Here is a 24,024-nt window from a genome sequence, read left to right on the forward strand (position 1 = left end):
ATCCGTATATCACCTTCATAGAGATCAGCCACCTCTAATGCCTACGTATCCGTATATCGCCTTCATAGAGATCATCAGCCGCCTCTAATGCCTACGTATCTGTATATCGCCTTCATACAGAGGTCATCAGCCGCCTCTAATGCCTATGTATCCATATATCACCTTCACAGAGAGATCATCAGCCGCCTCTAATGCCTACATATCCGTACATCACCTTCATACAGAGGTCATCAGCCACCTCTAATGCCTACGTATCCGTATATCACCTTCACAGAGAGATCATCATCCGCCTCTAATGCCTACGTATCCGTATATCGCCTTCATACAGAGGTCATCAGCCGCCTCTAATGCCTACGTATCCGTATATCACCTTCATGGAGAGATCATCAGCCGCCCCTAATGCCTATGTATCCGTATATCGCCTTCATAGAGAGATCATCAGCCTCTTCTAATGCCTACATATCCGTACATCACCTTCATAGAGGTCATCAGCCGCCTCTAATGCCTACGTATCCGTATATCGCCTTCATACAGAGATCATCAGCCGCCTCTAATGCCTACGTGTCTGTATATCACCTTCATGGAGACCAGCCGCCTCTAATGCCTACGTATCCATATATCACCTTCATAGAGAGATCATCAGCCACCTCTAATGCCTACGTATCCATATATCACCTTCCGTACTGTTGCCTATTGTGGACTTTTACAGCCATTGGGAGAATCGCCAATTTGCGGTATTGCAGGGGCATAGATAACTAGTGTTTGCTTTATTGAATCTTTTAAACTTCTTTACTTCATTCTACATTTTATATTTTGGATGACATTATCTCCTAACACCACACGTATTTCTATTATCCCTTAGGCTAAGCGCCATGGGCCGTGATGTATTGAAGTCAGTTTAAAGGGGCAATTATGTACTAAACCATGCCTAGTAAATGATTGCCCCTTCCGTGTTCAGCCTACATCCCACACGGTCCATGAACTCAGACTTCATTCTATCCCGGCCTATGTCCTCTGTGCACCATAGGAGAAATGACTGAAGACACGGACCAACGGCGCAGCACAAAATTGCCATGTAGCAAAAGGTGGGAGGACCTGACAAACCGGTCACCCACTCTGGAGGATGCCCCTGCTCTTCCCAGAGTGCAGCGGGTACATTCAGAGGAGCAGAGCGGGAGCTGCATATATGGACTAGCACTGACAATGGTCCCCTATAGATTGTTCCAGCACAAGCTCATGAAATACATTTTAAATGAAACCCAAAACCTGCACTGGCTCCTACCCCTACAGACCTCTCGCCCTCACATAATACAGGGCATTCTGTAACGCCACTGCTCCCTACATCTCCAACCTCATCTCCCAGCATCCTCCCTCCTGCTCGCCTCTCCTCTACCCTGGTCACTGCTTCTCACCCGGACATACAGGGCATTCTCTATCTCCACTGCTCCCTACATCTCCTACCTCATCTCCCGGCATCCTTCCTCCTGCCCTCTCTAGTCACCTCTCCTCTACCCTGGTCACTGCATCTCACCCTCACATACCCAGCATTATCTATCTACTCATCTCCCGGCATCCTTCCTCCTGCCCTCTCTGGTCACCTCTCCTCTATCCTGGTCACTGCATCTCACCCTCACATACCCAGCATTATCTATCTACTCATCTCCCGGCATCCTTCCTCCTGCCCTCTCTGGTCACCTCTCCTCTACCCTGGTCACTGCATCTCACCCTCACATACACAGCATTATCTATCTACTCATCTCCCGGCATCCTTCCTCCTGCCCTCTCTGGCCACCTCTCCTCTATCCTGGTCACTGCATCTCACCCTCACATACCCAGCATTATCTATCTACTCATCTCCCGGCATCCTTCCTCCTGCCCTCTCTGGTCGCCTCTCCTCTATCCTGGTCACTGCATCTCACCCTCACATACCCAGCATTATCTATCCACTCATCTCCCGGCATCCTTCCTCCTGCCCTCTCTGGTCACCTCTCCTCTATCCTGGTCACTGCATCTCACCCTCACATACCCAGCATTATCTATCCACTCATCTCCCGGCATCCTTCCTCCTGCCCTCTCTGGTCACCTCTCCTCTATCCTGGTCACTGCATCTCACCCTCAAATACCCAGCATTATCTATCTACTCATCTCCCGGCATCCTTCCTCCTGCCCTCTCTGGTCACCTCTCCTCTACCCTGGTCACTGCATCTCACCCTCACATACACAGCATTATCTATCTACTCATCTCCCGGCATCCTTCCTCCTGCCCTCTCTGGTCACCTCTCCTCTACCCTGGTCACTGCATCTCACCCTCACATACCCAGCATTATCTATCTACTCATCTCCCGGCATCCTTCCTCCTGCCCTCTCTGGTCGCCTCTCCTCTACCCTGGTCACTGCATCTCACCCTCACATACCCAGCATTATCTATCTACTCATCTCCCGGCATCCTTCCTCCTGCCCTCTCTGGTCGCCTCTCCTCTACCCTGGTCACTGCATCTCACCCTCACATACCCAGCATTATCTATCTACTCATCTCCCGGCATCCTTCCTCCTGCCCTCTCTGGTCACCTCTCCTCTACCCTGGTCACTGCATCTCACCCTCACATACCCAGCTTATCTATCTACTCATCTCCCGGCATCCTTCCTCCTGCCCTCTCTGGTCACCTCTCCTCTACCCTGGTCACTGCATCTCACCCTCACATACACAGCATTATCTATCTACTCATCTCCCGGCATCCTTCCTCCTGCCCTCTCTGGTCACCTCTCCTCTATCCTGGTCACTGCATCTCACCCTCACATACCCAGCATTATCTATCTACTCATCTCCCGGCATCCTTCCTCCTGCCCTCTCTGGTCGCCTCTCCTCTACCCTGGTCACTGCATCTCACCCTCACATACCCAGCATTATCTTTCTACTCATCTCCCAGCATCCTTCCTCCTGCCCTCTCTGGTCACCTCTCCTCTATCCTGGTCACTGCATCTCACCCTCACATACCCAGCATTATCTATCTACTCATCTCCCGGCATCCTTCCTCCTGCCCTCTCTGGTCGCCTCTCCTCTATCCTGGTCACTGCATCTCACCCTCACATACCCAGCATTATCTATCCACTCATCTCCCGGCATCCTTCCTCCTGCCCTCTCTGGTCACCTCTCCTCTATCCTGGTCACTGCATCTCACCCTCACATACCCAGCATTATCTATCTACTCATCTCCCGGCATCCTTCCTCCTGCCCTCTCTGGTCACCTCTCCTCTATCCTGGTCACTGCATCTCACCCTCACATACCCAGCATTATCTATCTACTCATCTCCCGGCATCCTTCCTCCTGCCCTCTCTGGTCGCCTCTCCTCTACCCTGGTCACTGCATCTCACCCTCACATACACAGCATTATCTATCTACTCATCTCCCGGCATCCTTCCTCCTGCCCTCTCTGGTCGCCTCTCCTCTACCCTGGTCACTGCATCTCACCCTCACATACACAGCATTATCTATCTACTCATCTCCCGGCATCCTTCCTCCTGCCCTCTCTGGTCACCTCTCCTCTATCCTGGTCACTGCATCTCACCCTCACATACCCAGCATTATCTATCTACTCATCTCCCGGCATCCTTCCTCCTGCCCTCTCTGGTCGCCTCTCCTCTACCCTGGTCACTGCATCTCACCCTGACATACCCAGCATTATCTAACTACTCATCTCCCGGCATCCTTCCTCCTGCCCTCTCTGGTCACCTCTCCTCTACCCTGGTCACTGCATCTCACCCTCAAATACCCAGCTTATCTATCTACTCATCTCCCGGCATCCTTCCTCCTGCCCTCTCTGGTCACCTCTCCTCTACCCTGGTCACTGCATCTCACCCTCACATACCCAGCATTATCTAACTACTCATCTCCCGGCATCCTTCCTCCTGCCCTCTCTGGTCGCCTCTCCTCTACCCTGGTCACTGCATCTCACCCTCAAATACCCAGCATTATCTATCTACTCATCTCCCGGCATCCTTCCTCCTGCCCTCTCTGGTCACCTCTCCTCTACCCTGGTCACTGCATCTCACCCTCACATACACAGCATTATCTATCTACTCATCTCCCGGCATCCTTCCTCCTGCCCTCTCTCGTCACCTCTCCTCTACCCTGGTCACTGCATCTCACCCTCACATACACAGCATTATCTATCTACTCATCTCCCGGCATCCTTCCTCCTGCCCTCTCTGGTCACCTCTCCTCTACCCTGGTCACTGCATCTCACCCTCACATACCCAGCATTATCTATCTACTCATCTCCCGGCATCCTTCCTCCTGCCCTCTCTGGTCGCCTCTCCTCTACCCTGGTCACTGCATCTCACCCTCACATACCCAGCATTATCTATCTACTCATCTCCCGTCATCCTTCCTCCTGCCCTCTCTGGTCGCCTCTCCTCTACCCTGGTCACTGCATCTCACCCTCACATACCCAGCATTATCTATCTACTCATCTCCCGGCATCCTTCCTCCTGCTCTCTCTGGTCGCCTCTCCTCTATCCTGGTCACTGCATCTCACCCTCACATACCCAGCATTATCTATCTACTCATCTCCCGGCATCCTTCCTCCTGCCCTCTCCGGTCGCCTCTCCTCTACCCTGATCACTGCATCTCACCCTCACATACCCAGCATTATCTATCTACTCATCTCCCGGCATCCTTCCTCCTGCCCTCTCTGGTCACCTCTCCTCTATCCTGGTCACTGCATCTCACCCTCACATACCCAGCATTATCTAACTACTCATCTCCCGGCATCCTTCCTCCTGCCCTCTCTGGTCACCTCTCCTCTATCCTGGTCACTGCATCTCACCCTCAAATACCCAGCATTATCTATCTACTCATCTCCCGGCATCCTTCCTCCTGCCCTCTCTGGTCACCTCTCCTCTATCCTGGTCACTGCATCTCACCCACACATACCCAGCATTATCTATCTACTCATCTCCCGGCATCCTTCCTCCTGCCCTCTCTGGTCGCCTCTCCTCTATCCTGGTCACTGCATCTCACCCTCACATACACAGCATTATCTATCTACTCATCTCCCGGCATCCTTCCTCCTGCCCTCTCTGGTCGCCTCTCCTCTATCCTGGTCACTGCATCTCACCCTCACATACACAGCATTATCTATCTACTCATCTCCCGGCATCCTTCCTCCTGCCCTCTCTGGTCGCCTCTCCTCTACCCTGGTCACTGCATATCACCCTCACATACCCAGCATTATCTAACTACTCAACTCCCGGCATCCTTCCTCCTGCCCTCTTTGGTCGCCTCTCCTCTACCCTGGTCACTGCATCTCACCCTCAAATACCCAGCATTATCTATCTACTCATCTCCCGGCATCCTTCCTCCTGCCCTCTCTGGTCACCTCTCCTCTACCCTGGTCACTGCATCTCACCCTCACATACACAGCATTATCTATCTACTCATCTCCCGGCATCCTTCCTCCTGCCCTTTCTGGTCACCTCTCCTCTATCCTGGTCACTGCATCTCACCCTCACATACCCAGCATTATCTATCTACTCATCTCCCGGCATCCTTCCTCCTGCCCTCTCTGGTCACCTCTCCTCTACCCTGGTCACTGCATCTCACCCTCACATACCCAGCATTATCTATCTACTCATCTCCCGGCACCCTTCCTCCTGCCCTCTCTGGTCGCCTCTCCTCTATCCTGGTCACTGCTTCTCACCCGGACATACAGGGCATTCTCTATCTCCACTGCTCCCTACATCTCCAACCTCATCTCCCGGCATCCTTCCTCCTGCCCTCTCTGGTCACCTCTCCTCTACCCTGGTCACTGATTCTCACCCTCACATACCCAGCATTATCTATCTACTCATCTCTCGGCATCCTTCCTCCTGCCCTCTCTGGTCGCCTCTCCTCTACCCTGGTCACTGCATCTCACCCTCACATACCCAGCATTATCTAACTACTCATCTCCCGGCATCCTTCCTCCTGCCCTCTCTGGTCGCCTCTCCTCTACCCTGGTCACTGCATCTCACTCTCAAATACCCAGCATTATCTATCTACTCATCTCCCGGCATCCTTCCTCCTGCCCTCTCTGGTCACCTCTCCTCTATCCTGGTCACTGCATCTCACCCACACATAACCAGCATTATCTATCTACTCATCTCCCGGCATCCTTCCTCCTGCCCTCTCTGGTCACCTCTCCTCTATCCTGGTCACTGCATCTCACCCTCACATACCCAGCATTATCTATCTACTCATCTCCCGGCATCCTTCCTCCTGCCCTCTCTGGTCACCTCTCCTCTACCCTGGTCACTGCATCTCACCCTCACATACCCAGCATTATCTATCTACTCATCTCCCGGCATCCTTCCTCCTGCCCTCTCTGGTCGCCTCTCCTCTACCCTGGTCACTGCATCTCACCCTCACATACACAGCATTATCTATCTACTCATCTCCCGGCATCCTTCCTCCTGCCCTCTCTGGTCGCCTCTCCTCTACCCTGGTCACTGCATCTCACCCTCAAATACCCAGCATTATCTATCTACTCATCTCCCGGCATCCTTCCTCCTGCCCTCTCTGGTCACCTCTCCTCTACCCTGGTCACTGCATCTCACCCTCACATACCCAGCATTATCTATCTACTCATCTCCCGGCATCCTTCCTCCTGCCCTCTCTGGTCACCTCTCCTCTACGCTGGTCACTGCATCTCACCCTCACATACCCAGCATTATCTATCTACTCATCTCCCGGCATCCTTCCTCCTGCCCTCTCTGGTCGCCTCTCCTCTATCCTGGTCACTGCTTCTCACCCGGACATACCCAGCATTATCTATCTACTCATCTCCCAGCATCCTTCCTCCTGCCCTCTCTGGTCACCTCTCCTCTATCCTGGTCACTGCATCTCACCCTCACATACCCAGCATTATCTATCTACTCATCTCCCGGCATCCTTCCTCCTGCCCTCTCTGGTCACCTCTCCTCTACGCTGGTCACTGCATCTCACCCTCACATACCCAGCATTATCTATCTACTCATCTCCTGGCATCCTTCCTCCTGCCCTCTCTGGTCGCCTCTCCTCTATCCTGGTCACTGCTTCTCACCCGGACATACAGGGCATTCTCTATCTCCACTGCTCCCTACATCTCCAACCTCATCTCCCGGCATCCTTCCTCCTGCCCTCTCTGGTCACCTCTCCTCTACCCTGGTCACTGCTTCTCACCCTCACATACCCAGCATTATCTATCTACTCATCTCCCGGCATCCTTCCTCCTGCCCTCTCTGGTCACCTCTCCTCTATCCTGGTCACTGCATCTCACCCTCACATACCCAGCATTATCTATCTACTCATCTCCCGGCATCCTTCCTCCTGCCCTCTCTGGTCACCTCTCCTCTATCCTGGTCACTGCATCTCACCCTCACATACCCAGCATTATCTATCTACTCATCTCCCGGCATCCTTCCTCCTGCCCTCTCTGGTCACCTCTCCTCTATCCTGGTCACTGCATCTCACCCTCACATACACAGCATTATCTATCTACTCATCTCCCGGCATCCTTCCTCCTGCCCTCTCTGGTCACCTCTCCTCTATCCTGGTCACTGCATCTCACCCTCACATACCCAGCATTATCTATCTACTCATCTCCCGGCATCCTTCCTCCTGCCCTCTCTGGTCGCCTCTCCTCTACCCTGGTCACTGCATCTCACCCTCACATACCCAGCATTATCTAACTACTCATCTCCCGGCATCCTTCCTCCTGCCCTCTCTGGTCACCTCTCCTCTATCCTGGTCACTGCTTCTCACCCGGACATACAGGGCATTCTCTATCTCCACTGCTCCCTACATCTCCAACCTCATCTCCCGGCATCCTTCCTCCTGCCCTCTCTGGTCACCTCTCCTCTACCCTGGTCACTGCATCTCACCCTCAAATACCCAGCATTATCTATCTACTCATCTCCCGGCATCCTTCCTCCTGCCCTCTCTGGTCACCTCTCCTCTACCCTGGTCACTGCATCTCACCCTCACATACACAGCATTATCTATCTACTCATCTCCCGGCATCCTTCCTCCTGCCCTCTCTGGTCACCTCTCCTCTACCCTGGTCACTGCATCTGACCCTCACATACCCAGCATTATCTATCTACTCATCTCCCGGCATCCTTCCTCCTGCCCTCTCTGGTCGCCTCTCCTCTATCCTGGTCACTGCATCTCACCCTCACATACCCAGCATTATCTATCTACTCATCTCCCGGCATCCTTCCTCCTGCCCTCTCTGGTCGCCTCTCCTCTACCCTGGTCACTGCATCTCACCCTCACATACCCAGCATTATCTATCTACTCATCTCCTGGCATCCTTCCTCCTGCCCTCTCTGGTCACCTCTCCTCTACCCTGGTCACTGCATCTCACCCTCACATACCCAGCATTATCTATCTACTCATCTCCCGGCATCCTTCCTCCTGCCCTCTCTGGTCACCTCTCCTCTACGCTGGTCACTGCATCTCACCCTCACATACCCAGCATTATCTATCTACTCATCTCCCGGCATCCTTCCTCCTGCCCTTTCTGGTCGCCTCTCCTCTATCCTGGTCACTGCTTCTCACCCGGATATACAGGGCATTCTCTATCTCCACTGCTCCCTACATCTCCAACCTCATCTCCCGGCATCCTTCCTCCTGCCCTCTCTGGTCACCTCTCCTCTACCCTGGTCACTGCTTCTCACCCTCACATACCCAGCATTATCTATCTACTCATCTCCCGGCATCCTTCCTCCTGCCCTCTCTGGTCACCTCTCCTCTATCCTGGTCACTGCATCTCACCCTCACATACACAGCATTATCTATCTACTCATCTCCCGGCATCCTTCCTCCTGCCCTCTCTGGTCGCCTCTCCTCTACCCTGGTCACTGCATCTCACCCTCACATACCCAGCATTATCTATCTACTCATCTCCCGGCATCCTTCCTCCTGCTCTCTCTGGTCGCCTCTCCTCTATCCTGGTCACTGCATCTCACCCTCACATACCCAGCATTATCTATCTACTCATCTCCCGGCATCCTTCCTCCTGCCCTCTCCGGTCGCCTCTCCTCTACCCTGGTCACTGCATCTCACCCTCACATACCCAGCATTATCTATCTACTCATCTCCCGGCATCCTTCCTCCTGCCCTCTCCGGTCACCTCTCCTCTATCCTGGTCACTGCTTCTCACCCGGACATACAGGGCATTCTCTATCTCCACTGCTCCCTACATCTCCAACCTCATCTCCCGGCATCCTTCCTCCTGCCCTCTCTGGTCACCTCTCCTCTATCCTGGTCACTGCATCTCACCCTCACATACCCAGCATTATCTATCTACTCATCTCCCGGCATCCTTCCTCCTGCCCTCTCTGGTCGCCTCTCCTCTACCCTGGTCACTGCATCTCACCATCACATACCCAGCATTATCTAACTACTCATCTCCCGGCATCCTTCCTCCTGCCCTCTCTGGTCGCCTCTCCTCTACCCTGGTCACTGCATCTCACCCTCAAATACCCAGCATTATCTATCTACTCATCTCCCGGCATCCTTCCTCCTGCCCTCTCTGGTCACCTCTCCTCTATCCTGGTCACTGCATCTCACCCACACATACCCAGCATTATCCATCTACTCATCTCCCGGCATCCTTCCTCCTGCCCTCTCTGGTCACCTCTCCTCTACCCTGGTCACTGCATCTCACCCTCACATACCCAGCATTATCCATCTACTCATCTCCCGGCACCCTTCCTCCTGCCCTCTCTGGTCGCCTCTCCTCTACCCTGGTCACTGCATCTCACCCTCACATACACAGCATTATCTAACTACTCAACTCCCGACATCCTTCCTCCTGCCCTCTCTGGTCGCCTCTCCTCTATCCTGGTCACTGCTTCTCACCCGGACATACAGGGCATTCTCTATCTCCACTGCTCCCTACATCTCCAACCTCATCTCCCGGCATCCTTCCTCCTGCCCTCTCTGGTCACCTCTCCTCTACCCTGGTCACTGCTTCTCACCCTCACATACCCAGCATTATCTATCTACTCATCTCCCGGCATCCTTCCTCCTGCCCTCTCTGGTCACCTCTCTCCTCTACCCTGGTCACTGCTTCTCACCCTCACATACCCAGCATTATCTATCTACTCATCTCCCGGCATCCTTCCTCCTGCCCTCTCTGGTCACCTCTCTCCTCTATCCTGGTCACTGCATCTCACCCTCACATACCCAGCATTATCTATCTACTCATCTCCCGGCATCCTTCCTCCTGCCCTCTCTGGTCACCTCTCCTCTATCCTGGTCACTGCATCTCTCCCTCACATACACAGCATTATCTATCTACTCATCTCCCGGCATCCTTCCTCCTGCCCTCTCTGGTCGCCTCTCCTCTACCCTGGTCACTGCATCTCACCCTCACATACCCAGCATTATCTAACTACTCATCTCCCGGCATCCTTCCTCCTGCCCTCTCTGGTCGCCTCTCCTCTACCCTGGTCACTGCATCTCACCCTCTCATACCCAGCATTATCCATCTACTCATCTCCCGGCATCCTTCCTCCTGCCCTCGCTGGTCACCTCTCCTCTACCCTGGTCACTGCATCTCACCCTCAAAGCCAAGACATCTCCCGTGCTGCCCACTACACTAGAACCAGCTCCCTCACTCTTTCAGACTCCCCCTGACCATCCAGAGCTTCAAATGCGCACTGAAAACGCAACTATTCGCCAAAAGCGTACCCTTCCACCACGTAGCTCACCCCCACCTGCCTGCCTCGACCATCTACCTCATTTACTAACTGCAGCTACTCTAACCTGTCAGCTGTGCCATCCCTTAGGGATAGGGGCAGATATACTAAGCCTTGGAGAGAGATAAAGTACCATCCAATCAGCTCGTAACGGCAGCGTTACAGGTGATTTTTAAAAAATTACAGAAGCTAGTTGGACGTGATCTACATGGTTCACTGTACGTTTTTCACCAGGAGAGATTCCCAAAGCTTGGCAAACGTACTTCAGCACTCCACGCCTCCGGCTTACTTCAAGATGCTGAACTCCCTGCACGGCTAAGAGGAACTGCACAACGAAAGAAGACTAGAAAGACACAACCAACCAACGCACCTTTGTCTTATGCATTCTTTTTATTTCCTTTACATTATCAGCTTAATCCATACGTAATAAGTATAGAATTACACCTTATACATTTCACCCCACCCAGTGTGCAATAGGATTGTTCTACTATACGGCAAGTGTCCTAGCATAGGTCACAGTTCTATGTTCTACAGGACAAAACAGAAAGAGGTAAGTGTAACGGCTCTGCAGTGGCACCTGGTGGGCACATGTGGTACTGCAGTAACTGACCTCACTTTCTGGTCTACAGTGATTCTTCACTTAATATGTGTGAGAGCTTTCACTCCGGGGAGAGGACACTCACTATCGTGGTTTTTGCAAAACTCAACTTTTCAATTGTAGAATTCAGCAATTACAACAGGAGTAGCAATTCTGTTTTATAGTATTATATACATTGTTACAGAACAGGGACACAAAGGTTTATTGGTAGAGAATGTGGGGTTGACCTGCTCCTTTATAGGTGTCCGCCACATGCATTCCTAAGTGTGCAATAACTACACGGCTATTAGAACTGCGCCCAACAAGTGTACTGGTGGAGTCTGGATCCAACTACTACAGTAAGTTCAACCTACAACACTTCACATCCCACCCCCATAACCATTCATCCTCGCCTCCTCTCCTGCAATGCTCCAGATACTCCACAATTCCGTGAACTCCTGGTAATAACAGACCAGGCTCCCAGATCCCCAGTGACGCGAATGGTTCTGGGCTCTTGATGAGGCTATTTGGGGTGAACTGCAGCATCGTGCACCTGGGGGCGGGGCCAGTGACAGGATTTAGTGCCACACCCCCACTTGTGCTTCCACTCCAGGATCCACCAACGCAAAAAAGGCTTACAGTGCCACACCCCCACTTGTGCTTCCACCAATATAGAGGCTTACAGTGCCACGCCCCCACTTGTGCTTCCACCAATATAGAGGCTTACAGTGCCACGCCCCCACTTGTGCTTCCACCAATATAGAGGCTTACAGTGCCACGCTCCCACTCCGGGATCCAGCAACGCAGAGGCTTACAGTGCCACGCTCCCACTCCGGGATCCAGCAACGCAGAGGCTTACAGTGCCATGCTCCCACTCCGGGATCCAGCAACGCAGAGGCTTACAGTGCCATGCTCCCACTCCGGGATCCAGCAACGCAGAGGCTTACAGTGCCATGCTCCCACTCCGGGATCCAGCAACGCAGAGGCTTACAGTGCCATGCTCCCACTCCGGGATCCAGCAACGCAGAGGCTTACAGTGCCATGCTCCCACTCCGGGATCCAGCAACGCAGAGGCTTACAGTGCCATGCTCCCACTTGTGCTTCCACTCCGGAATCCAGCAACGTAGAGGCTTACAGTGCCATGCTCCCACTTGTGCTTTCATTCCGGGATCCACCAACGCAGAGGGTTACTAAGTCGCCATAAAAGCTCCATCTTTTTGCATTTTCTCTCCTTCCTTCTTCATCCACGCATTGCGGCGCGTGCTTCAGTGATGTCAACATCGCAGACACAATGGAAAGACCTGAAAGCACAAAAGTGTATTCAATGCTAAATAACTGAAATAAGATCTATACGTTTCTTTCTACTGCCAATAAATGTGATAACGTCTTCAACAGCTAAACAGACACAATGCGCAGTCCGCGTTTACATGTGTGGCAATTTATTACAGCCTGAAGAGGATTTATCTGCTTTTAAATATCAGTTCGCCCAGAGAGAGTTTCCCAAACTCTGCTGTTACAGGCCAGGTTAAGGATATCCATTATCGGGCACAGATGACTTAATTAGTACATCAGTCAATTTGATGAAACTATCTAGACTTCAGCATGTATATCCTTAAAACCTGGACTGCAATGGCGGAGACTGGGAAGCTCTGAGCTAACAGGCACAACAGCAGTCACTGAGAATAATCTGCTTCTTTGTGTGTCATCTACATTGCAGACATGAGAGGAAAGCACGCTGGCCAACGCCCATCTCATTAACATAACGTTTCATCGCCAAAACTATCCAGCAGTGTGCAGCAATGTGCCATACAGCTGCTGATCCTCCGGGTGGGGTGTTATACCGCGACAAGGCCACCAGATGGCGCACACACTGCCACACTGTAATGGCCACACCTTAACTACACATGCCTACATGCCGCTTCCCAATAAACTGCATGAGTGAGGATATCTGAACATTGGACAACACTGGAAAAAAAAAGTTGATAATAATACTAATAAGAACGTGTCTTGACATTTACTGCCCTAGCAGTGTTATATAAAAGGAGATTTATGTAAGAACTTACCATTGTTAAATCTTTCTGCGAGGTACACTGGGGAGTAGAGTTGGATCTTGAGCCGAGGCACCAACAGGCTAAAGCTTTGACTGTTCCCAGGATGCACTGCACCGCCTCCTCTATATCCCCACCTCCATGCATATGGAGCTCAGTTTTGTTAACCAGCCCAATGCAGTAGCAGGTAAAAGACGACAACGGTTAGTAGCCACATACACCACACTCTCACGACAGGAGAAGGTACCAGCGGCTAATGCCATACAAACCGAAAGAAACTAAGTGCGTCAGGGTGGGCGCCCTGTGGAACCCAGTGTACCTGGCAGAAAGAGATTTAACAATGGTAAGTCTTACCATAAATCTCCTTTTCTGCAGCGGGGTACACTGGTATTCCACAGGGAATACATCGGGGATGTCCTAAAGCAGTTCCTCAAGGTAGGGGACGCACTGTAGCGGGCACAAGAACCCGGCGTCCAAAGGAAGCACCCTGGGATGTGGAAGTATCCAAGGCATAGAACCTAATGAACGTGTTCACAGAGGACCACGTAGCCGCCTTGCACAATTGTTCCAGGGACGCACCACGGCGGGCCGCCCAAGAAGGACCAACGGTCTGACCGAGTAGAATGGGCCTTGATAGTAGCCAGGAGCTGGAAGTCCAGCCTGCGCATAAGCTTGTGTAATCACCATTCTAATCCATCTAGTCAAGATTTGCTTATTCGCAGGCCAACTAAGTTTGTGAAAACCAAAAAGGACAAAGAGAGAATCAGATCTCCTAAGAGAGTCAGTTCTCTTCACATATATATGGAGAGCCCATACCACATCCAAAGACCATTCTTTGTAGGACAAACCAGGAGAGTCAAAGGCCGGAACCACAATCTCTTGGTTAAGGTGGAAAGACGACACCACCTTAGGTAGATAACCAGGGCGAGTTCTAAGAACCGCACGGTCACAGTGAAAAATCAGAAAGGGTGACTGACCGGATAAGGCACCCAAGTCTGAAACCAGTCTAGCAGATGCAATAGCCAGCAAAAACAAGACCTTAAGCGTAAGCCATTTAAGGTCTACAGACTCAAGAGGTTCAAACGGAAACTATTGTAGGGCATCCAGAACCGACAAATCCCAAGGAGCCACAGGAGGGACATAGGGAGGTTGAATCCGTAAAACGCCCTGAGTGAAAGTATGAACGTCAGGCAGAGACGCAATTTTCCTCCTCTGAAACCAAACAGACAAGGCTGAAATATCAGCCTTGAGGGAGGCCAGACGAAGGCCCAAGTCCAGGCCCTGTTGCAGAAAAGCCAAAAGTTTGGCAGTACTGAACTTATATGCATCATAAGTCTTAGCCGCACACCAAGTAAAGTAACAATGCCAGACCCTATAATAAATCTGACCAGAAGCCAGTTTACGGGCTTTCAACATTGTCTGAATGACCGCCTCAGAAAATCCTTTGGCCCTCAGGACTGAAGCTTCATAGAGCCACGCCGTCAAAGCCAGTCAGGCCAGATCCTGGTAGACACAAGGGCCCTGAACGAGGAGGTCTGGGCGTTGCAGAAGTAGAAGAGGACGCTCTATCGAAAGACCCTGCAGGTCTGAGAACCAATGCCGCCTGGGCCACGCTGGAGAGATTAGAAGTAGTATTCCTCCTTCTTACTTGAACTGCCTTATTACCCTAGGCAGGAGTGACACCAGAGGTAACACGTACGGCAGCCGAAAGTTCCATGAAATTGCCAGAGCATCCACGAATGCTGCTTGAGGATCCCTTGTCCTTGCTCCGAAAACCAGAACCTTGTGATTGTGTCGAGACGCCATCAGGTCTACATCTGGTAGGCCCCACTTGTCCACTAGGAGTTGAAAGACTTCCGGATGAAGGCTCCACTCTCCGGCGTGTACGTCCTGACGATTGAGGAAGTCCGCTTACCAGTTGAGGACCCCTGGAATTAACACTGCCGATATGGCTGGCAGATGGCGTTCTGCCCATTGAAGAATCTTGGACACTGCCAACATTGCCATGCAGCTTCGAGTGCCGCCTTGATGATTTATGTACGCCACCGTGGTGGAGTTGTCCGACTGTACTTGAACAGGCGTGTTCTTTACCAGAGGCAGGGCAAGCTTCAGAGCATTGAACACTGCCTGCAACTCCAGAATATTTATTAGGAGGAAAGATTCCTCCTTGGTCCATCGACCCTGAAAGGAGTGTTGCTCCAACACTGCACCCCAACCCCGCAGACTGGCATCCGTCGTTAGAAGGACCCAGTTGGAGATCCAGAAGGGTCGACCCCTGCTCAATCGTTGGTCCTGGAGCCACCAGCTGAGAGAGATGAACTTCCGGAGTCAACGAAATCATGTGAGACCTGATCCGGTGAGGAAGGCCGTCCCACTTGGAAAGGATTAACCGCTGCAGAGGTGAGAATGGAATTGAGCGTACTCTACCATGTCGAAAGCCGACACCATGAGGCCTAGTACTTTCATTGCCGAGTGTATTGACACTCGTGGGCGAGAGAGGAAGCATCTTATCCTGTGTTCAAGTTTCAGGACCTACTCCAGAGACCAGAACAACCGTTGGTTGTGCGTGTCTAGTAACACCCCCAGGTGTACCATGCCCTGAGCAGGGACCAGGGAGGATTTCTTCCAGTTGATGAGCCACCCGTCTGTTACAGATGACGGAGGAGAACCTCTGGGGATTTTGCTAGGATCAACAAGTCATCCAGATACGGCAGGATCCGGATACCCTGACGGCGAATGGCCGCCATGACCTTGGTGAAGATCCGTGGGGCCATGGTCAGTCCAAAAGGTAAGGCTTGGAATTGATAATGTAGGTTGCCAATAGCAAACCGCAGATATTGCCGATGCGACATGGCAATATGTATGTGTAGGTAAGCATCCTGTATGTCCAGGGATACCATATAGTCCTTGGGCTCCAAAGCCATTACAATATAGCGAAGAGTTTCCATACGGAATTTGGATACCCTCACAAATTTGTTCAAAGACTTGAGGTTGAGAATGCATCTGGAGGATCCATTTGGTTTCAGAACTAGGAACAGCGTTGAATAGTACCCCCTGCCTCTGAGATAGAGGCACTATCAATACTGTGTCTAGGAGGTATTGTACCACCAAATGTAGAGTTCTTGCTTTAATCGGATCCGAAGGGATATTTGTCGCGCAAAACTGGCGAGGGGGGGCGCGTTTTGAAAGAGATGGCGTATCCGTGAGTGACAACTTCCCTCACCCAGGCGTCTGAAGTGGTCTGTAACCATACCTGGGCGAACCGCAGAAGTCAGCCTCCTACCCCGGGATCCCCCAGGGGGAGGCCCGCCCCGTCGTGCAGCAGACTTGTCTGGTTTGGAAGCCGGCTGACGGGCAGCCCAGGAACGTTTAGGTTTGGGCTTAGAGGTTTTAGAAGGGTGAGCCTTTTTCAGGTAAGCCTGACCCTTTCCTTTACCCGGAGGTCGAAAGAGACGAAAGGCAGTACTCTTAGCCTTCGGCGCCGAATGATTAGTACTTGACAGACATGCAGTCTTAGCAGACGCTAAGTCAGCAACAATCTTGTTCAGATCTTCCCCAAAAAGGATGCTGCCCTTAAAAGGAATTACCTCCAAGGTCTTTTTAGAGTCCAGATCCAAAGACCGCAACCACTGAATTCGGCGAGCCAAAATAGACTTAGTAGACGCTTTGGCCGCCAGCACACCAGCATCAAAGGCCGCCTCCTGAATGTAATGAGAGGCTGTGGTTATATATGATAGACACTGTCTGGCATTATCAGGAAAATCCAGAGGTAGCTCTGCCTCAACTTCTTGAACCCAGGCTTCAATAGCTTTTGCAGCCCAATAAGCTGCTATAGTAGGTCAATGTACAGCACCCGCAAGATTGTAAATAGACTTCAAGCAACCCTCCACACGGTTATCCGTCGGTTCCTTCAGAGAGGTGACGGTAGTGACAGGCAGAGTAGAAGACACCACAAGACATGCGACATGCGAGTCCACCGGAGGTGGTGTTTCCCAATTTTTACTTAACTCTGCAGTGAGGGGATAACGAGCTAGCATCTTTTTAGACGGAAAATTTCTTTGCAGACTCTCCCAGGATTCCTGACGTACGTCAACTAAATGGTCAGAATGTGGTAAGACTAATTTAGTAACCTGACGTTTGAACTTATCAGGTTTCTTAGACGTATCTGGAGGTTCAGTTTCATCCTCAATCTGAAGAATCAGTTTGACAGCCTCCAAGAGGTCAGGAACATCCACCTGTGTTGTAAATTCCCCATCAGAAGCATCTGCATCAGTGTCTGATGGATCAGAATATACGCCATCTTCATCGGATGAAGTATCCGAAATATTAGTGGATATTGTGAGGAAGAAATGGCCTGCTTAGATGACACTTTGGTCCTAGTAGGGTGAGGGTCACGCTTTTGTTTAACCAGAGACTGATTTAATTGCTGTAACCGAGTCGACAGAGTATCCGCCCATAGTGGATTGACAACAGGAACAATATGTGATTGTACAGGCACAGGAGGTCCCACAGGGGACACAAGCCTTGTTACTAGCGTAGTCAGTAAGTTAGAAAAAGCAGCCCAAGGTGGATTTTGGTGTTCCACCGGTGCTGCAGGCTGACCGAGGGGTACAGAACCCCCGGTACCTGGACCCTCAGCTGGAATATTTTCCTCAGATAAATCCGTGGCGTCAGCACTGCATGACACAGGATCAGCCACGAATCTCCCGCCCTGTGACACAGACATTGGAGAATGTAGTCCTAGGGAGTAACAGTACAATAAAGCCAGACACAGTACCAGACAAAAAACCCTGTGGCGAGTGATTGCAAACGCAGATCACAGAGGATTTAAATGCTATAAGGTGACTGAAATACACAGAGAAAAATACCAAACAGTATATCCTGTGAAACACAATATATATGGGACCCTGATGCACTTAGCCCCTTCAGGGTACAGAATATAGGGATAGCAATGTGTGTAAGATACACGGAATATAGACCACACAGCAGCTATTGGCACACACAGTCACATGCACAATGCAGAAATTATTACAACAATAAAACTGCACTGGACCAGCAATACTAAGTAAAGCTATATAGGTATATAGATATAACAATGCACAGACTGGATGTATATCACAGGGTACTTGTACTAACTATCCCTGTAGTTATGCACTTGTTCTCAACTAACACTGTCTCAACGACATGTAGAATACTTCAGTGTCCTGTAAATACACAGTGCTGATGATGCAGGCGGCTTTACAGAGAGACATTGCACAGCAGTCCCAGAATCAGCGCAGCTCTGTGTAATGGCGCCCAAACGCTGACAGGGAGTGAGGGAGAGAGAGAGAAAGAAATGCAGCTCCGGGGCGGGAACACCTGCTGTAGATGGCGCCTGGAGCTGGGGGAGGGGCTACAGGTCAGAGCCTTATCCCCTCTGCTGGACTTCACCACCGGGTACTATGGAGCCTGTACTAAACTGATTTTAGTAAATCCGACCTGTGCTCCTTGCCCTGATGGATATAGTGGGGTCCCTGTATGGCCACAGTGTCCACGCCAGCGGTGCGGTCCGTCTCCGGAGACCGCGACCGGATCACGATTTCGGCGGGTCCCACCTGGGGGACCCTCTTACCTCCTATCGTGCGGCCACGCGATCAAGGAGAGCAGCGGCGGTATGCGTGCCTGATGAGACCGGAGCGCCTCCGCTGTAAGTACCCGGCAACCAGGGCGCAGGAGTATACAGAGCTGCTGGGGGAGGTGAGGGAGCCGCAGCACGATATGTCAGTATGACATTTAGCAACAAGTGCCTGTGCTGAGACCCTTGAAGTCTTCTTTCTTCTCAGAAAAGCTCTTTTCAGGGCTGCCTACTGCAGGCACCAACTTACATACTGAGCTCCAGTGCACGGAGGCGGGGATATAGAGGAAGCGGTGCTATGCATCATGGGAACAGTCAGAGCTTCAGCCTGTTGGTGCCTCGGATCAAGATCCAACTCTACACCCCGATGTTATTCCATGTGGAATACCAGTGTACCCCGCTGCAGAAAAACCCCTTACTCTACCACATTAGTCCAATCATGATTTAGAAGCACGTACCCCATCCCCTTCCATGGTCCTAAATGTGAACAGACTCATACATCAGCTGTGTTTTGTGCATGCAGCGCCCCCCGGGCCGATCTGTACAGGACCCCCGGCCATTCTGTATAAGGGCTTAGAGGGGAAAAAGCCACTTAGGAGGAACAGAGGAGAACCCTGCATTACACCCCACTGCTGCACTGTACGCGTCACAGTCACACCCCATTAATGGCGTTCCCAGCTCAGAGAGAAGATTATTAGGTCATCCCCTGGTCAGAGCAGCGCGGTGACGCCACAGTACCAGGTCGCACACATCTCGCTCATCACTGCTAGAGCCGCTGTATCATCACTAGGGCATTAACACTTAGTCACCCCACTCTGTACCTGGCGCCATATACACACACCTAATGCCCATGACCCGAATGTACACCGGGTACAGGAGAGGTGACCCCATCTCTGGAGACTGCCCTGTGCCCCCCCTCTTCCTTACAGGTGGACACAGCCTGAGGTTTCTTGCAGAGGTCAGGAACCAGAGAATCACCGGAACATCTCGCCGTTGGTTGTGGATTCAGGTCGCACAAGGAACCGTTAGGGTGAGACTCGCCCATCAGAGAAGGCACGCCCACTGCACTGGCTTCCACCTGGTGAGAGGAGAGAATTAAATGATTAAACACAGAGAAGAGAAAAGCTGTCTTTGTGAGTAACAATATATACCAGGGAGTAACATGCGGGGACATACACGGAGGGCCCAACACCCGTCTTCATCACCCACTTTTAAGTGTATAGCTTTTTTACTTTTCACTAATAGCGTAATGTTTGGCTCACACATACCCAACGGGAGAAAAGGTGGCGAGTAAGACATTTCCGCAGCGTGATAACACCTAGATGAACACAACACTGGGGTAACGTTAACACAAACTTCAGCCAGGAGAAGAAACCCCCAGCTGGTAACGCTGAGGCACCTACACGCAGACAGACGTAGAGCGCCGCTCTGCGCACACAGACAATGTCCGCAGAGACTGCTGCGCTGGTCAGAGGTATCCTGCCAACATTATCAGTTCTGCTCCTGTAGTGCTTCTCAATGAGGAGCAAACACGGCACCACCAGAAATCATATACGACGTGTAAAACAGACAGGAAAACCGCTTGGACTGGACGGTGGTTTATTAGTGTAATTTTTCTGTACTCTGAGTAAAGGTCACACATACATCACTCACACTGACACTGTACGAGCCAGATTAGCCGAAAATCCAACAATCAAAAGAAACCCCCCTCACCCTACCACTTTAGTCCATTAAGAAGCACGTACCCCATCCCCTCTCATGGTCCTAAGTGTGAACCCACTTGTACAGATGTTCCCAAACGCGTTCCTTGAGGCACCCCAGCAGTCCAGGTTTTAGGTATATCCATAGCTCAGCACAGATGGTTATATCAAATTGACTAAGGAGCTAATTGAGTCACCTGTGGCCAAGGATGGATACATTTAAAACCTGGACTGTTTGGGTGCCTCGAGGACCGCGTTTGGGAACCTCTGGACTAGTACATAAGCTTTGTTTTGTACATCCTCGTCCACAGCCCAAGTACAGCTTAAAAGAGAGGGGGAAAAGCCACTTAGCGGGAGCAGAGGGGTGGTCTTCTGTTTGCCGGCGGCCGGGCTCCCAACGACCAGCATACCGGCGCCGGCATACCGACAGATTTTCTCCCTCTTGGGGGTCCACGACCCCCCTGGAGGAAGAATAAATAGCGTGGCACGCGTAGTACGCCACTGTGCCGGCAGCGTGGAGAGCGCAGCAAGCCCGCAAGGGGCTCATTTACGCTTGCCCAGCTGTCAGTATGCCGGCGGTCGGGATTCCGGCGCCGGTATGCTGGCCATCGGGAGCTCGACCACCGGCAAACCCTACTACACCCGAAACAGAGGAGAACCCTGCATTACACACCACTGCTGCACTGTATGCGTCAGTGTCAGACCGCACTAATGGCTTTCCCAGCTCAGAGAGAAGATTATTAGGTCATCCCCTGGTCAGAGCAGCGCGGTGACGCCACAGTACCAGGTCGCACACATCTCGTTCATCACTGCTGGAGCCGCTGCGACATTGATACAGAGAATAACCCAGTCTACCAAACTACTATATTATTACCAGGGAAACAATACTGTACCTCATCCCATAGTGATCAATATACACTACAATAGGCTGTAGAACGCGGTGTATCTGTGTCACATGTACAAGACAAAGCTAGGAGAGCAATTCTCATCACCTCCCATCTTCTCCAGCGGTCATGGCGGCAATGACCTTCTTCTGTGGGTTTCTCTTTCTTCTTATTGTTCAATTCACCCTTCAATTCGGAAAGCTCACCTGAAATCAGACAAAAACAACTGGTTTACACATGCGCAGCAAAGAGACGGAACTAGATATCGTCACGGTAACCGACATAAAACAGTGGCGTTTGGTTGGCAGACTTAGACACACGCTACCCGCAAAGAGGAACAAAATCATTTGTAAAAGAAAAAAAAAAAAAAGACGCCATTCTCAAAGTATTTGCTGCATATCTGAGCAAAACCTTTTTGAAAGCTTCTATAATTATTATGCTGAATAAACATTTCTGCACACAAAGGTCACTAAGGCGTAAATTTATGAAGATGGGAGTTCTATTTAAGACGGGATGTTGCCCATAGCAACCAATCGGATTCCAGGTATTATCTTCTAGAAGGTGTTAGATAAATGAGAAGTAGAATCTGGGCAACATCCCATCTTAAATAGAACGGCGGAGAACTGCTGGCCCAAGGAAGCACTCGGGGGGCACCGCCAGCCCCAGGCCATCGCTCAGGAGGGAGGGGGCACCGTCGGCCCCAGGCCATCGCTCAGGAGGGGGGGGCACCGCCGGCCCCGGGCCATCGCTCAGGAAGGGGGGAGGGGGGGGCACCGCCAGCCCCAGGCCATCGCTCAGGAGGGAGGGGGCACCGTCGGCCCCAGGCCATCGCTCAGGAGGGAGGGGGCACCGCCAGCCCCAGGCCATCGCTCAGGAAGGGGAGAGGGGCACCGCCAGCCCCAGGCCATCGCTCAGGAAGGAGGGAGGGGGCACCATCAGCCCCAGGCCATCGCTCAGGAAGGGGGGGGGGGGCACCGCCGGCCCCAGGCCATCGCTCAGGAAGGGGGGGGGGGGGCGCACCGCCAGCCCCAGGCCATCGCTCAGGAGGGAGGGGGCACCGTCGGCCCCAGGCCATCGCTCAGGAGGGGGGGGGCACCGCCAGCCCCAGGCCATCGCTCAGGAAGGGGGGAGGGGCACCGCCAGCCCCAGGCCATCGCTCAGGAAGGGGGGAGGGGCACCGCCAGCCCCAGGCCATCGCTCAGGAAGGGGGGGGGGGGCACCGCCGGCCCCAGGCCATCGCTCAGGAAGGGGGGAGGGCACCGCCGGCCCCAGGCCAGCGCGCAGGAGTGGGGGGGGGCACCGCCGGCCCCAGGCCATCGCTCAGGAAGGGGGGGGGGGCACCGCCGGCCCCGGGCCATCGCTCAGGAAGGGGGGGGGGGCACCGCCAGCCCCAGGCCATCGCTCAGGAGGGAGGGGGCACCGTCGGCCCCAGGCCATCGCTCAGGAAGGGGGGAGGGGCACCGCCAGCCCCAGGCCATCGCTCAGGAAGGGGGGGGGGGGCACCGCCGGCCCCAGGCCATCGCTCAGGAAGGGGGGAGGGCACCGCCGGCCCCAGGCCAGCGCGCAGGAGTGGGGGGGGGCACCGCCGGCCCCAGGCCATCGCTCAGGAAGGGGGGGGGGGGCACCGCCGGCCCCGGGCCATCGCTCAGGAAGGGGGGGGGGGCACCGCCAGCCCCAGGCCATCGCTCAGGAGGGAGGGGGCACCGTCGGCCCCAGGCCATCGCTCAGGAAGGGGGGAGGGGCACCGCCAGCCCCAGGCCATCGCTCAGGAAGGGGGGAGGGGCACCGCCAGCCCCAGGCCATCGCTCAGGAAGGGGGGAGGGGCACCGCCAGCCCCAGGCCATCGCTCAGGAAGGGGGGAGGGGCACCGCCAGCCCCAGGCCATCGCTCAGGAAGGGGGGGGGGGGGGCACCGCCGGCCCCAGGCCATCGCTCAGGAAGGGGCACCGCTGGCCCCAGGCCAGCGCGCAGGAGTGGGGGGGGGGCACCGCTCAGGAAGGGGGGGGGGGGGGGCACCGCCGGCCCCAGGCCAGCGCGCAGGAGTGGGGGGGGGGGGGGGGGGGGGACACCACTGGACCCAGGGTAGCGCTCAGGTGGGGTGGGGGCACCACCAGCCCCAGGGCAGCGCGCACAGGCAGAGGCCGGATCCCCAAGCTCACCTCAGTGGCAGAGACAGGGGCTGGTACTGCTAATGGGGGCTAGAAGGTGACCGTATACAGCCGGCTGCGGCCCATCCCTCGGCTCCCACCACTAGGGTGACCTACGGCTGCAGGAACAGCTCTCCCGCCGTGACCAGGCTCGGAGTACCAAGGAGGAAAGTACAGGACGCTCGGACAGCGCCTCCGGAAACCAGAAGCTCTTCACCAGCACAGCGCGCCCACACTGCGTTCCACACGCCGGTACGCGTCACAAACCTGCGCCCCGCGCACCGGAAGTACTTATGCGTTCCAAGAGCAGGAAGTGACCTCACTGGTCC

General features: G+C 53.2%; 1 long non-coding RNA gene and 2 other non-coding genes across 4 annotated transcripts; all 3 read right to left on the minus strand.

Annotated features, from left to right (window-relative positions):
- Positions 1-11,097: 11,097 nt before the first annotated feature.
- LOC134965751 (uncharacterized) lies at positions 11,098-23,966 on the minus strand. 2 transcript variants are annotated; one of them, XR_010188506.1, is made up of 4 exons: positions 23,708-23,966; positions 21,559-21,755; positions 19,807-20,043; positions 11,098-12,604 (listed from the first exon to the last, which is right to left on the minus strand). It is a non-coding gene; the product is annotated as an uncharacterized LOC134965751 (long non-coding RNA). The 2 variants fall into 2 exon arrangements; XR_010188505.1 differs by having other exon boundaries at positions 19,893-20,043; positions 23,708-23,965.
- Positions 19,641-19,733, minus strand: LOC134967997 (Z30 small nucleolar RNA). The gene has a single exon (XR_010189301.1). It is a non-coding gene; the product is annotated as a Z30 small nucleolar RNA (small nucleolar RNA).
- Positions 21,387-21,479, minus strand: LOC134968000 (Z30 small nucleolar RNA). The gene has a single exon (XR_010189302.1). It is a non-coding gene; the product is annotated as a Z30 small nucleolar RNA (small nucleolar RNA).
- Positions 23,967-24,024: the final 58 nt, after the last annotated feature.

The sequence above is a fragment of the Pseudophryne corroboree genome, chromosome 10 (genome assembly GCF_028390025.1).
Source record: "Pseudophryne corroboree isolate aPseCor3 chromosome 10, aPseCor3.hap2, whole genome shotgun sequence".
NCBI classification, from domain to species: domain Eukaryota; kingdom Metazoa; phylum Chordata; class Amphibia; order Anura; family Myobatrachidae; genus Pseudophryne; species Pseudophryne corroboree.